Source organism: Semicossyphus pulcher, unplaced genomic scaffold (assembly GCF_022749685.1).
Source record: "Semicossyphus pulcher isolate SPU_LCO1_2020_fin unplaced genomic scaffold, fSemPul1.0.p SCAF_9, whole genome shotgun sequence".
In the NCBI taxonomy this organism is placed as follows: domain Eukaryota; kingdom Metazoa; phylum Chordata; class Actinopteri; order Labriformes; family Labridae; genus Semicossyphus; species Semicossyphus pulcher.
In genome coordinates, this window is record NW_027211770.1 from 3989087 (window position 1) to 4001394 (window position 12308).

At 43.5% G+C, this 12308-nt stretch overlaps 1 pseudogene; it reads right to left on the reverse strand.

The window, feature by feature from the left end:
- Positions 1 to 5993: 5993 nt before the first annotated feature.
- On the reverse strand, positions 5994 to 7849 carry LOC138583688 (uncharacterized; annotated as a pseudogene).
- Positions 7850 to 12308: the final 4459 nt, after the last annotated feature.

Sequence of the window (12308 nt, forward strand, 5' to 3'; positions counted from 1 at the left end):
TTGTTAATTAAATTAATTTTTGTCTGCATGTGGGTCCTCTCCTCCCTTTTTGTTTCAAAAAAACAGCAGATGATGTTCCCAGGCAGGAGTGAAAGTATAAAGTTTAATCACTGTCCTCCTAAACCACAAAGCGTCAGTCTTAGTTCTCCTCCTGTCACAATGCAGGCTCAGTGTCAAGTAAAATCAACTTGCAAATTCACCCTGATAAGTCAGTCTTTATGCAGGCAACAGTTTGATACCACTACTTTACAACTGTCAACATGTACATGCTCAATTCAAACTAAGGCTTAACTTGAATTTGAACTTTGAGCTTTCTGCAGCAGTGCAGCAGCCACACCTACTTTCATCACAAATAGAAAGTAAAAAAAAAAAACAACCTCTGATCAAAACAAGTGTGCTGCTTTCATCCACACACACAAGACAGAGAGACGTCGAGCACAGCGTCCAGCAGCTCATCGGCTGCAACAGAAATATTTGCTCCTGTTTTAACCAACTAAGAGGTAAGTTGTGAAAGTATGAAGTCATTTTGTATTCACTGTAATTTGCATGTTTTAATGAAGATATTGTGATGGAAAGAGATGAAGTTTCTTTTCCATCTCACGTTGGTGCTGACGGTCGCTCTGACTTCAGCTCTGAGGACCCTCGATTCTGACCAAGAGCTGCAGGACAGCGGGTTCGGTCAACCGCGTCCTCCTCGCCACGGCCTCAAGTTGCTGAAGTGGTACGTTAAGGCCTGCCTAGACAACAACATGAGGGCCCTGTGCGATCCTATCAAAGGAGAGTATGGATTTCATAGGTTTTGGAACCACAACCTTCTGCTTCCAGTGATATGGGACAGAAGGCAGTACAAGTACTACACCATTGGAAACCTCAACTCTGCTCATGCCGAGGACCTGCCATATGAAGTCAGGAGATACTACAATCAAAGTTACCCTGTGAGTAACATGGACAGAGTTTTGGTGAGATAGAACAATAACAACCAACACATCGAGGAGATCTACGTGTCTGCACATTATGAACCTACAGAGACGTATAGAATTGGCCCCAACCTTCTGGCTTCTCTTAGGGGGCAGCCAGCCATCATTTGCAGAGACCTGTGATGTTCTTCTGATGCAAAGTCTCTCTGTGACATATGTAATAGCTCTGTGACTCTTCAAAAGATCTTGATGGAAGTTTCCAACATTTAAGCCATCTTGATTGACGTGTTAGAGTGCAGTATTTCAGCCTCACCTGTCGAACAGTGGCCTCTCAGTCTGTTTCCTTTTTTGCCTTGACTTTAAAAGCCTTCCTTTTTTCAGTCTGTCATATTGATCAGAATGTGTCTCTGCTTTCTAACTCTGAAAATAAAGAAATGTATTCAGTCAATTCATCATCTCTTTTTATTTCAAGATTTATTTCTAGCCAATGTTGGATTTAAGTTTCTTCTTTCAAATGTTCAGGATAAGTTTCTTCACATTGCATTAGAGCAGTGTTATTCTGAGGCTGGTCAGTGTCTGAGAGGGGGCAGTTAGTCTCCAACTGACATCCAAAGGACCTTTTCTGGGCTCAGCTGTTGGATTTGAAGGGCTGTGGAACATGAGGCGTCCTGAGGGCTGGATTTAGGAGGTCAAAATGTTAAGTGAATGGTAAGTATTGTGGTGGAAAACTGACATAAAGTTGACTTCACAGTAATGGTCTTAGGATGTTTTCTTTAAAGGAGTCAATCAACAGAGAAAGTCTGCAGAGGAATAAGTTGACTACATCTTGTTTCAGGCAGCGAGGGTTAGAAATGAGGTGTGAACTGTGTGGTCAAGTCTGGTGGGTTTCCTGTTTTGCAGAGACGAGTCAAGCAAAGTTTATTTAGTGCATATTAAAAACATCTCATGTTGACCATGGTGCTGTTAAATCAAGAGAATCCACATACACAGTATTAAACAAATACTCTCACAAATGAAACAGAAGTATAAAATATAAGAATAAAACGTAAGAACAGAGATAAAACCAAAAAACAGAATAAATGGGGCGCTGGTTTGGCTCAGTTGGTAAAGATGAAAGTGACGGAGCAAACTGTTGGCGGTGCTCACAGTACAGGTAAGCTGCCTGCGCATGTGGTAAAAATGCTCAAACGCTGAAACTGATGATGAGGGATGGAGAGACGTGAGCTCTGTGCGCAAAGAAGACGGCAGGGGCAGTGCGCATCTTTTCTGATTAGACATTAGACATTAGTAGTGAAAATAACACATTTTACACTGCTGATAGCATCATAAGTTATTAGAGCATCTCTCTGGCTTTGTCTGTGGGGGCTGGGTGAATGGTGTCCTTGCATGCACCTTTAGAGATGAAAGTGATGACGTCATCGGGCCATTAACAAGAACAAGAGGATACAGACGCTCTTGGGCGTCAGTGTTGGCCAGAGTAGTACCTAAAAAGTGCTTGGGGGGAGGCCAAAGACAATTATTAAGCCAATAAATTCAGATTTTTGGCATACCGTTATCAGCATATGTTGAGGTAGTTTCAGCTGCTCCTGTGTCTTGCGGGACTCTCGTCATCTCTGTCAGCTGTGGGAGAATGTGCCGTTAATGGAGCGACAGATTCCAAAAGCGCGATTCGTTCTGTAGAGAGTTTACTGCCACATTGAAGTTGTGGCCAAAACAGTTCAGCCATAGCCATTCAAGGTCTCGGACGGCTGCCACAATATCCGCCCCGTTGTCAGTAGCTATGCACGCAGTGTGGTTCTCCAGGATAAAGGTAATTTCAAGACATTTCACATCGAGCTTCCAATCCTCAGAAATGTAGTGCACAGTCGCAGACATGTAGGCGGTCTTATTGATGCTTGACCACATGTCCGTGGTCAAAGCAACAAGTTCACCTCTTTCAAATCTTTGGTGACGCTCGCCCTGGTTTTACTGTACAGCTCAGGGATAGCAGCGTTTGTCAAGTTTGTAGTAGTTCTCTATAACTGTATGATAAAACACCATCTCCTTGGCAATATACTTTGAGACAGCTGCTGTGCACTTGGCCCATCGTTCACTATTCCGTTTGTACTTGGACCTTTTTGCAAAAGCTCCTATGATAAACAGCTGACTTGAGTCTTTGACTTTTCCGACAGCAGCCTCGCTCGGTGCTAGCTTAGCACCCCCAGCAGGGTGGTGGTCACGCAAATGTCCATGTAGGTTGCTGGTTTGTGACTCCTTCACATGTACAACTCTTCCACAAAGCTTGCAGATCGCCTGTGTGGTGTTCATGGGCTCACCTTCTGCATCTGGCTTAAACTCGAAATATTCCCAAACAGGTGATGTCACGTTCTTCTTTGCCACAAACTCCATGTTTGCTCGCAGAATTAAAGACAGAGAAGTTATATATGTACGCTGTGGCTTTCATGAAATATGTTTCGAACATGTCACCACCATCTGTCAGGCTTGGAAATAAAATGATCAATGCCATCTTGGTTGAACTGAGGGCCCGTATCAGAGATATCGGCCGGGAAGTAGTTGGGCACCAGCTCAACGTGTGCAGATCTAAGTCTGGTAACTTTAACATGCAAACCTCCACCTCCACTTATTAACATCACATCATTAAAGGCAGGAAACATGTTTAATAATTTGCATTTAAAATTTCAGACGGCCTTGTCAAGGCAAACAAACATGCCTGGTTCATAATAGAGGCTCCTAAGAGGATGTTGCAGCACTGGGTATGGATCACTGGTCACTGTAAATTTTTGATCTGTGAATAGAATGTATTCACCTTATTTTGCCCCGCCCACTTTCAGTACGTCGATACTTCCGCATTTTGTCACCCCACATCCGCTAAACGGTCCCGTCAACTTCCGGTTGTTACAGTTATCTTAACAACACAAACAATGACAAATACAGATGGTCTTGTACTGTCTCATCCGTCAGCAATCATAACGTGGCAAGACGATATGAAGAAGTGGCCAGAGGTGACGTACAGGGACATATTTAATTATTTCGTCCTGTCTCAAGGAGTTGATGGCGCGGCTATGCGAAATTATAAAAGCACAGACGTATCAGTATTTACATCAGGAAAGTTGGTCGTGTTCTGTTGCACACAGAAGGCGATTTGTTTTTTCTGAAGGCAGAAGTGAACCCCAGCCAGTCGAGCTGCCCGAGCCACTCGGCGTGGGACTGGTCACCAGCCTTGGATCAGTGGAGACTACTGGATGTTTGTGCATCGCCGGTTTGGGAAGGTCTTGCAGTCACACGGCCTCCATATTATGGAAGGTAAGACTAATGCCTGTTTCGCACATTATTATTTAGATTTTGTATTTAGTTATCTTGTACTGTAGTTGTAGTTATAATATAAATCCGTGTGTGTTGTCTACAAGTATACAGGCTGAGATTTGTAATAAACATCAGAGGGAGGGGAGGGGACGGGAGGCTATGGGGGTATTTAAAACGTTTTTATTTTGCTTGAACTTAATTTATTTTGCAGGAACCTTTCCCCGAAACGGTTGGTGGACATCACCTTTTCTCACCACCAAGCCACTGATGTCCTGCGGACACCTGCAGTAAGGCCAGCCACCCAGGGTGAGCTGAGAGAGGCTCTTAAACACATTAAACTGCCTGTGTCAAGCTTTCTTCACAAATGTGTGAATGCTGCACAGAGACAGGAGACGGAGCAGCATGCATCCTCAGCTCATGTTGACCATGATGGCACCAACATCTGCCAGAGATGTATGTTGTTTTACACTTTTGTGGCCATTTCTCCCAACAAGTGTACAGCATTGGAACATGTTACCCTTGACCACAAAGAAGGTCCCAATAAGAAGCAACCCTCAAAACTTCATCAGAGAACATCTCTACCCCAGGTTTCATGGGAATGCGGCAACTCTCCACGGTACAAACAGTGAGGCATTGGCATCCCAGTGGCTAGAGGGTTGTGGGTATGCAATCAGCCGAAAAGGCACAGTCATGTGTCCAAGCGAGCCCTGGTTGTCAGCAAGCCCAGATGGTGTTTTGAACAGCTGGAGATCAAATGCCCTCTCCTAAAGAGCGATGAGTCTCTGGAAGACCTGATCAAGAGCCAGAGGTATGATGTGAAGATAGTGGAGGGTAAATGGTAAATGGCTGAGGGAGCTGGGGATCGAACCTCCAAGCTTCCGATTGAAAGACAACTGACTCTACCACTGAGCCACAGCCACCCCAATGAGGGGATGTCTCAGCTGCAACTACATGGTCCACGTGGCTTCTACATGCAAGTGCAACTTGACATGTTCTGCACTGGGCTGAGGGCCTGTAAGCTGCTCATCTGGGCTCCATCACAGCAAGTTTTGCTCCAGGTCCCACACAATGAGCAATTCTTGCCAATTCCATGGCAAGATTGTTGCTAGACTCAGAGCCTTTTATTTCAAATATATGCTTCCTCAGGTATCAGATGAGTTTCAGGCAGGCCGCCTGTTGCTCTCTGCTAGATACTTGCAGCTTTGCAACGAATGAATAGTTGTTGCCACTTGCCTACTTGCCGGAGTAAATGATATGAAGAACAGGCATGTAATTATAGTTTAATATTGTGCCCCTTACCTTGTCTGCCCCCTGGTGTTTCTGCTTGTCTGTTCTAATACGAGTTACACAGCAATTTTGTCTAGGTTGTTTAGTGAATGTTTGTTCTATAATATGTTTAAAGAAATGTTTGTTTTTCAGAGTGTTTGAGACACATACTGCTATCCATGTACAGATTATTTTTCATGACTGAATGTTGATATATAATAAACCAAGATGGGAATAATCTGCAAACTTCTTGACAAGACTTTTTCCTTCAAATGAAAGTTTATTACTCTTAATCACAAGGTTTGTTTTAAAGAGCACACTTTGTATAGATTTGTAAAAGTAACTATGCACAGACAGGAAATATCTGGTCCCTTTGTATAGATTTGTTAAAAAAACTATTTACAAACAAATATTGGGTCACTTATATTTGTAGAAATAACTATTACCAGACAGGAAATATCTGGTCACAGATAAACATTTAGTCAAAGCACACCAATTTAAAACATCTTACTCATCTTCTACATCAGAAATGATGTCACCATGAAGGTTACCCAGGGCTGCACAAATTCTCAGAATTTTGTCAATTTTAGGGGCGAGGTTTATTGGAACTGTTTGAGAGAGGATTTTGAAAATTTTCAGTCGGCATATGACCCGCTCAACATGGACCCACCCGCACATTGGCGATGCGCCTAGTGTTGGTGGGAGCTTCCTCGGACAGTTGCATGCCTCTCCTGAATGCTGGAATGATGAGGTTCACCTTCCTTTCATAGAGGAGATCTTTGATGGTGAAGCCTCTGTCAGCCATCACTTCATCACCTGGACGGAGATATTCCAAGAACCCTGAATCTGCAGTTATGAACTTATCACTACAACTTCCTCCATACGCTGGTGAGATGTTCATGATCAGTCCACATGGTGCAATTGAGATGAGGTATTAGATGGTATCCTGTCCATAGTAATGGCTGTAGGACTAGCCTCTCGAAATCAAGGTTACGTTGCTTTTGAAGGGGTGTCTCTGAACAGTCAGTCCCACACGTTGTTTTTGGGAAATGTTCCCTAAAACTCTGAGGCATTGTTGCCTGGATTGTCTCCCTGGGAAGCCATGGTATGTAACACCTCATTTTCTCCTCCATGAGGTCAAGCCAGCAGGAAATCACCTTACTGACGATGGACTGAGAGACGCCAAACCTTTCAGCAAGGTCCCCCTGCAGTAGGTTGAGACGCAGCTTCATCAGGGTCATCAGGAGCTGATCCAAGCGTGTAGTTGGAAGCTGTTGTTGTACCCTCTGGTAAGGTCCTCAGCCAAGGAATGGAATGCATCCAATGACAACCCTGTGTAGAGCTGAGAAAGGTGGTGCTTCCTTAGCAGAGTTACGTTCAAAACAGCCGGCTCATCCCACATCACACATGGGGGGTCTCGGCTGGAGTAGTGCTTGTGACGCGTAGCTGTGGTAGAGACAGATGGATTTACCCATTGTGTTTCTGCTTCACAGTGTATAGGCAGGTCGACGTGGTCTTCATCACAACTTCCCCGAGCATCTCTGATGCCCATTGATGCTGATCTGTGGAAATAACATGTAATACATGAAGAAAATAGAACCAAATACAAATATTTTCACACTTTTACTCTTAAAATTTAACTAAGTGGTTTAACCAAGTTAAGTGAGTGTTTTTAAGATATAGTAATTAATATACTATAGGTGGCTAACATAACTGTGTGTCAGGGAAAGATTTATTCAAAACCAAACACAATCACACACAATCTTGTCATCAATATCCATATTTGAGTGCGAAATGTAGTCAGATAGTCTTCTAACGCCTGCAATGACAATACAGGAATAATGTGAGCTATTTTATGACTGTATAGGTGGAGCTCATGATATACTGTCCCACCCTGCAACGTAATAATGAAATGTATATAGTGGCAATTATGCAAAATTCATTGTATTTAGTATGCAGGAGCAGCGGTGCCAGTGTAATAGGGACCTTTCTCTAGCATTAGCTAACAAGCAATTAACCCATAGCTAGCTAGCTAGCTTACCAGAATCGGACGTCCTCTTCAACACCCGACGTGACGTCTTTAACGGAGCATCGTAGCTGGGCCATTTCTCGGGGTAAGGGTGTTCTTCCGTCGGTTTCCCGTCCACGAAATGGTAGAAACAAACATAAGGAAGCTTAGGTGGGCGCTTCAAGTTTATCGCTTTTAGCCATAGCCTCAGGTGATCCTCATCTTTCGGTGGTGTTTGCAGGTTGTAAAAAGCCCCACAACACAGCGACCTCCGCACGTCGTGCTTGTAACACTGCTCTCTCCTCTTTATCCAATTATTATGTCAACCCCTCACTGAACATATGATACTTGACATTGTACTTCGTATAGTTAACTCACTCACAAAATCGAACGTGATGACGTCACCCGCATTGCCGTTAAAAATAAGGTGAATATTTAACTCTGGGTTAAGATGGAGTCCTGCAGGTTTTTACATTACAGGAACACGCATGTAGAAACTGGTTTCTTATGTGTTGGATGCTCAATCTCTGCAAATGACGCAAAAAAACTTTGCCTCATTCTCCAAACACATGCAGAGGGTTGAATGCACCCCAGAGTTTGCTGCAGAGCTCCTGTGCTCTGGTGCCGTTTGTGCGTATTGCCATTTGGGTCAATTTAGCATCTTTCTATGCAAATGAGCCTCGTGGCAAGAAGCACCTCATTCACAAACAGCAGCGCTAACAGCACCGCGCAGTTAGAGTGAAATATTACCGCCTGCAGAGTTGGTGGTAAATGCAGCCCAGTATTATAAGGGCTGTCACGCTCTGAGTTTACAGTGATCATGACGGCAATTCCCCTATTGTGTGTAAAAACAATCTGTCAATAATATTTTATCATTATAATTATAATCGGGAGACCAATCAGTCCGAGGCTGTGCGAGGCTCCACTCCGGCACACGGGCAGGCGGTCTGGAGCCTTTACGCATGACGTGGATTATTATATTGACGAGCTGCTGTTGCACGCTCCTTTAAAAAATGAAGCTGTGTTACAGACAGTGAAACTAGTAAGCACCTGTTGAGTGTGGACTTTACAATAAGCTGCCCTCTCCTCTCTGCTGATCGTCGATCTGTGCATGGAGTTTGGATCCGTCAGTGTGCAGCACCACACAGCAGACAGCTTCTCTCCACAATCAGACACAAAACAAGAGCAAACTGCACAGATCTGCAAAACTTCATGGGTGTGTTTGCATCTGAATATCATCAGTGCAATGTGCTTCATGAATCGGACCTTGAGCAATAACAATTAACAATAATAACAATAACTTTATTGATCCCCAAAGGGAAATTCCCTTGTCTGGCATCTCATCTACCATTTACTGAGGACTTAAAAAGTCTGATGGCTGTGGGTACAAAAGATCTTCTATATCGCTGTCTGTCCTGCAGTGAAGAGAGAGGAGCCATCCACCACCGCTGTTTCTTTGGTCCATCAAGGTGTTATGAAGTGGATGATCCATGTTGTTTAGAATGGCCTCAACCTTCTTCAGTGTGCGTCTCTCCACCACGTCCCCCAGTGGGTCCAACCTGACTCCAATCACAGAGCCAGCTTAGCCAGTCTTATCCTGCCTCCCCAGCAGACTGCAGCATGTCATAACCCGGCCCGTAAGGCCATGACAAACAACTTGGAGAGACACGAGTTGCCAAAAGTAAATGAATTAATTTATTAGTTAAGTTAATTAAGGAGTTTACAAACACTATGAGGTGTGTGAAATCTGTATTATCAGTAGTGTACATGTGGGTGTGTGAGTATGGTGTGGTGAGATGTTTGAAGAGTGCACTAACACAAAGAACCAAACTAGAAATGGTGCTGGCGTTGAGTCCAGAGAGCGAGAGAGAGAGCCCGCTGGAAGCTGCTGTATTTATACTCGGAGCAATGGGCCCAGGTGCTCCATTTGGTGGCAGCTATTTGACCAGCTCCTCTGCAAACAAACACATGCATTACTACAAGAGATGTATACTATGCAGGGGCCGTCACAAGCATAAAACAGAACACTCGCCACCACAGACTGGTGCATTTGGGTGCAAATGATGCGCAATTTGGTGCTATCAGCGGCTGCAATTCGTTCTTAGTAACTTCCCCCCTAAGTGTGCTACATACAGTGTATGCCTGTCAGCACCGTACACTGCAGGTGTAGAAACACGTATGTGTTGCGGTCCACACAAAATAGTGCCAAATAAAGAGGCGTTCTTATTGAAAAGTGAAACGGGGTGAATTATTCAAATATAGCTTACAATTGATACCACTATTGGTTTTTAGGCGAGACGTGTGTGTCTTTAGTGTTGTTACCAGTCTGGTGTGTATGTTGAATCTCATCTTGCAACAGTGAACCAAGAGATGCCGGCCCTACCCTCTCCCCGGACTCCCCCTCCTCGTCTCAGTCTGGCTTCTGTTGTTGTAATCAGGACAATCTCCATCTCTTGCCCAATGTCCAGTTGTTCTACAGAAGAAGCAGGCACCAGAGTGTCCCTGCCATCCTCCCCTGTCTCGCCCTCTGTGGCCACCTCGAGCTCCAGTGTGCACTTGGCATTTCTTATCTTTTCTCTATTGTCTTTTAGTAACTTCTTAGCATGAACAGCAAGCGCTTTGATGAGGGTCAGCTTGCTGGATTCCCATGTGATACAGGTGCGTTTCAGCATGCCAGTGATATCAGGGTTTTGTCTCGCAATGAAGCTATTCCTGAGGTGAGCTTCCCATGCTGTAATTTCTGCAGATGTTGAATCAACAGGGGCTGTGGGCCTGCTGTGTGTGTTATGGATGTCAATCAGATGAGCAAGATGCTGAGAGATTGACTTCTTTTCTTCTTGTTTGCAGGTAGTATTTTTTTTCATCTCCATCTTGAGTGAAAAAACAACTTTGCCTTCTCACACTGGTTTGTGACGCCAATCAATCAGGATTTTTCATTCAGACATCGTCCATGGGGAGTTCAGAAGTTCATGGTATGAATTCCTTACAGAATATCCCTACTCCACTCCTTGGAGATGGCAGGTGATGTTAGGCGGAGTTGGTTTTGAGAACCCAGGTGCAGAACACAGAGGCTGAGGCAGGAAATAGATTCAATGAAGAATTTATTGAAGATACTTAATAAGTTTCTCTTGGCTGGGGGAATGCAGGGGATGAGCCGTGAGCCGGGGAGTGGAGCAGAGCAAGGCAGGTAGTTAGGCAGGGGCTTGGGTCCACAGGTCCACTTCATGGCTGATCCAGGTGGTGTCCACAAATGTACAGGAGTGGAAGAGAGGCAGGAGTTGGGCAGAGCACAACTGCAGGCAAAAGAAAGCGGGTACAAATAAATGATGAAACAGTCAACATAATAATCAAAAGATTTGCTGTAACAAGACTGACTGAGGTAACAGAGTCTGCGATCGGGCGGCGTGGTGGAGTTGAAGCGCAGTATTTGTAGCAGAGTTGATGAAGATGGTTTGCAGCTGCAGCCCAGCCCCTGCACACCTGATGCCACTCCTGTAATCAAGCACACAGACAGAGAGAGAAAGAGAGACTACTGGCTAGCATGAGGTAGAGGCCATGGCAGGTGAGCTACGGTGAAGACTGAGTCTTCTTCAGGACCGCATGCTTCAAACAGGCAGTGCCAGTTCCTCATGAACTCTGCTAGTTTGTTTCGGTTTTCATGAATCTTGAATCTTTATTGCATGTGTGTTAACTGTGCTGGCCATTTGATTTTCCCTGGTGTGGGTTCCCGCTACATTTCTAAAAACGTCTGTTTTTGTATTTGTTCATCACTGTCTTGAGCTTATAAAAGAAAACTCTAGATAAAGTATTTAAAAAGGAAAATAAATGAAAAAACATATAAGCCCCCCTTCTAAATACATTTTTAGTTTAGAAAATAATAATAATAATATATATATATTTTTTTATAATTATCTTTATTTTAATTTCATGCTTTTCACCATAGGGTTTCGCTTACAATGACTTACTCACACACGTATATATAATAATACCATGATGTATAAGATAGTATAAGATGCTATATACTATCTTAGAATGAAGTGAGTCTAACATGAAACCAATTACATACACATTCGTCTTATACATAACACAAATACCCATCATCCCAATCCATTACCCTCTACAAACATAGCATAACATAACATAACATAACGTACACACACACACACACACACACACACACTTTCTATGTCCTGTGATCCCCTCCGGAGCTCCCCCTTCCCTTCCCAGCCATGCCAAAAGTTATCTTTTATAGGGCCTCATAATGTACTTCCATACCTAACTGAATTGCTTTGTTTTCTTGTTATCCTCAGACAATGACTTTTCTATGGTCAAATAATATTTCATCAGTTCTTTCCAAATGTGTAAAGTAGAAGCTTCTGTAGAATGTTTTAGAATGAGCTTCTTATAAACAAGGGAGGAGAACATAATCTGCCACCCCGTAGGATATCTTATTTTTTCTGCATCCTGAAAGGTACACAGTTCAGCTGAGAATTTAATTTTTGTTTTGCAAATCTTAGATATCCATTCTTGAATTTCGTTCCACACTTTGCTCACTTTTATACAAAGCCAGAAGGAATGCATAAGGGAGTCATGAGAGCCACACTTCACACTGATCAGAGGAATCTGGGTAAAATTTGTGGATTTTATCTCTTGTACAGTCTCTTGTAAGTTTTGAAAATAATTAATGTATTAAATTAATGAATAAATACAGAATCTGTAGGTGAGGGACCAACTTTTTGGTGTCAGGAGCGTTCTGGTTTCTGTTGGTAGTCTAAGTAGTTTCATCCACGGGAGTTTTAAAAGGGGTTTGGCTG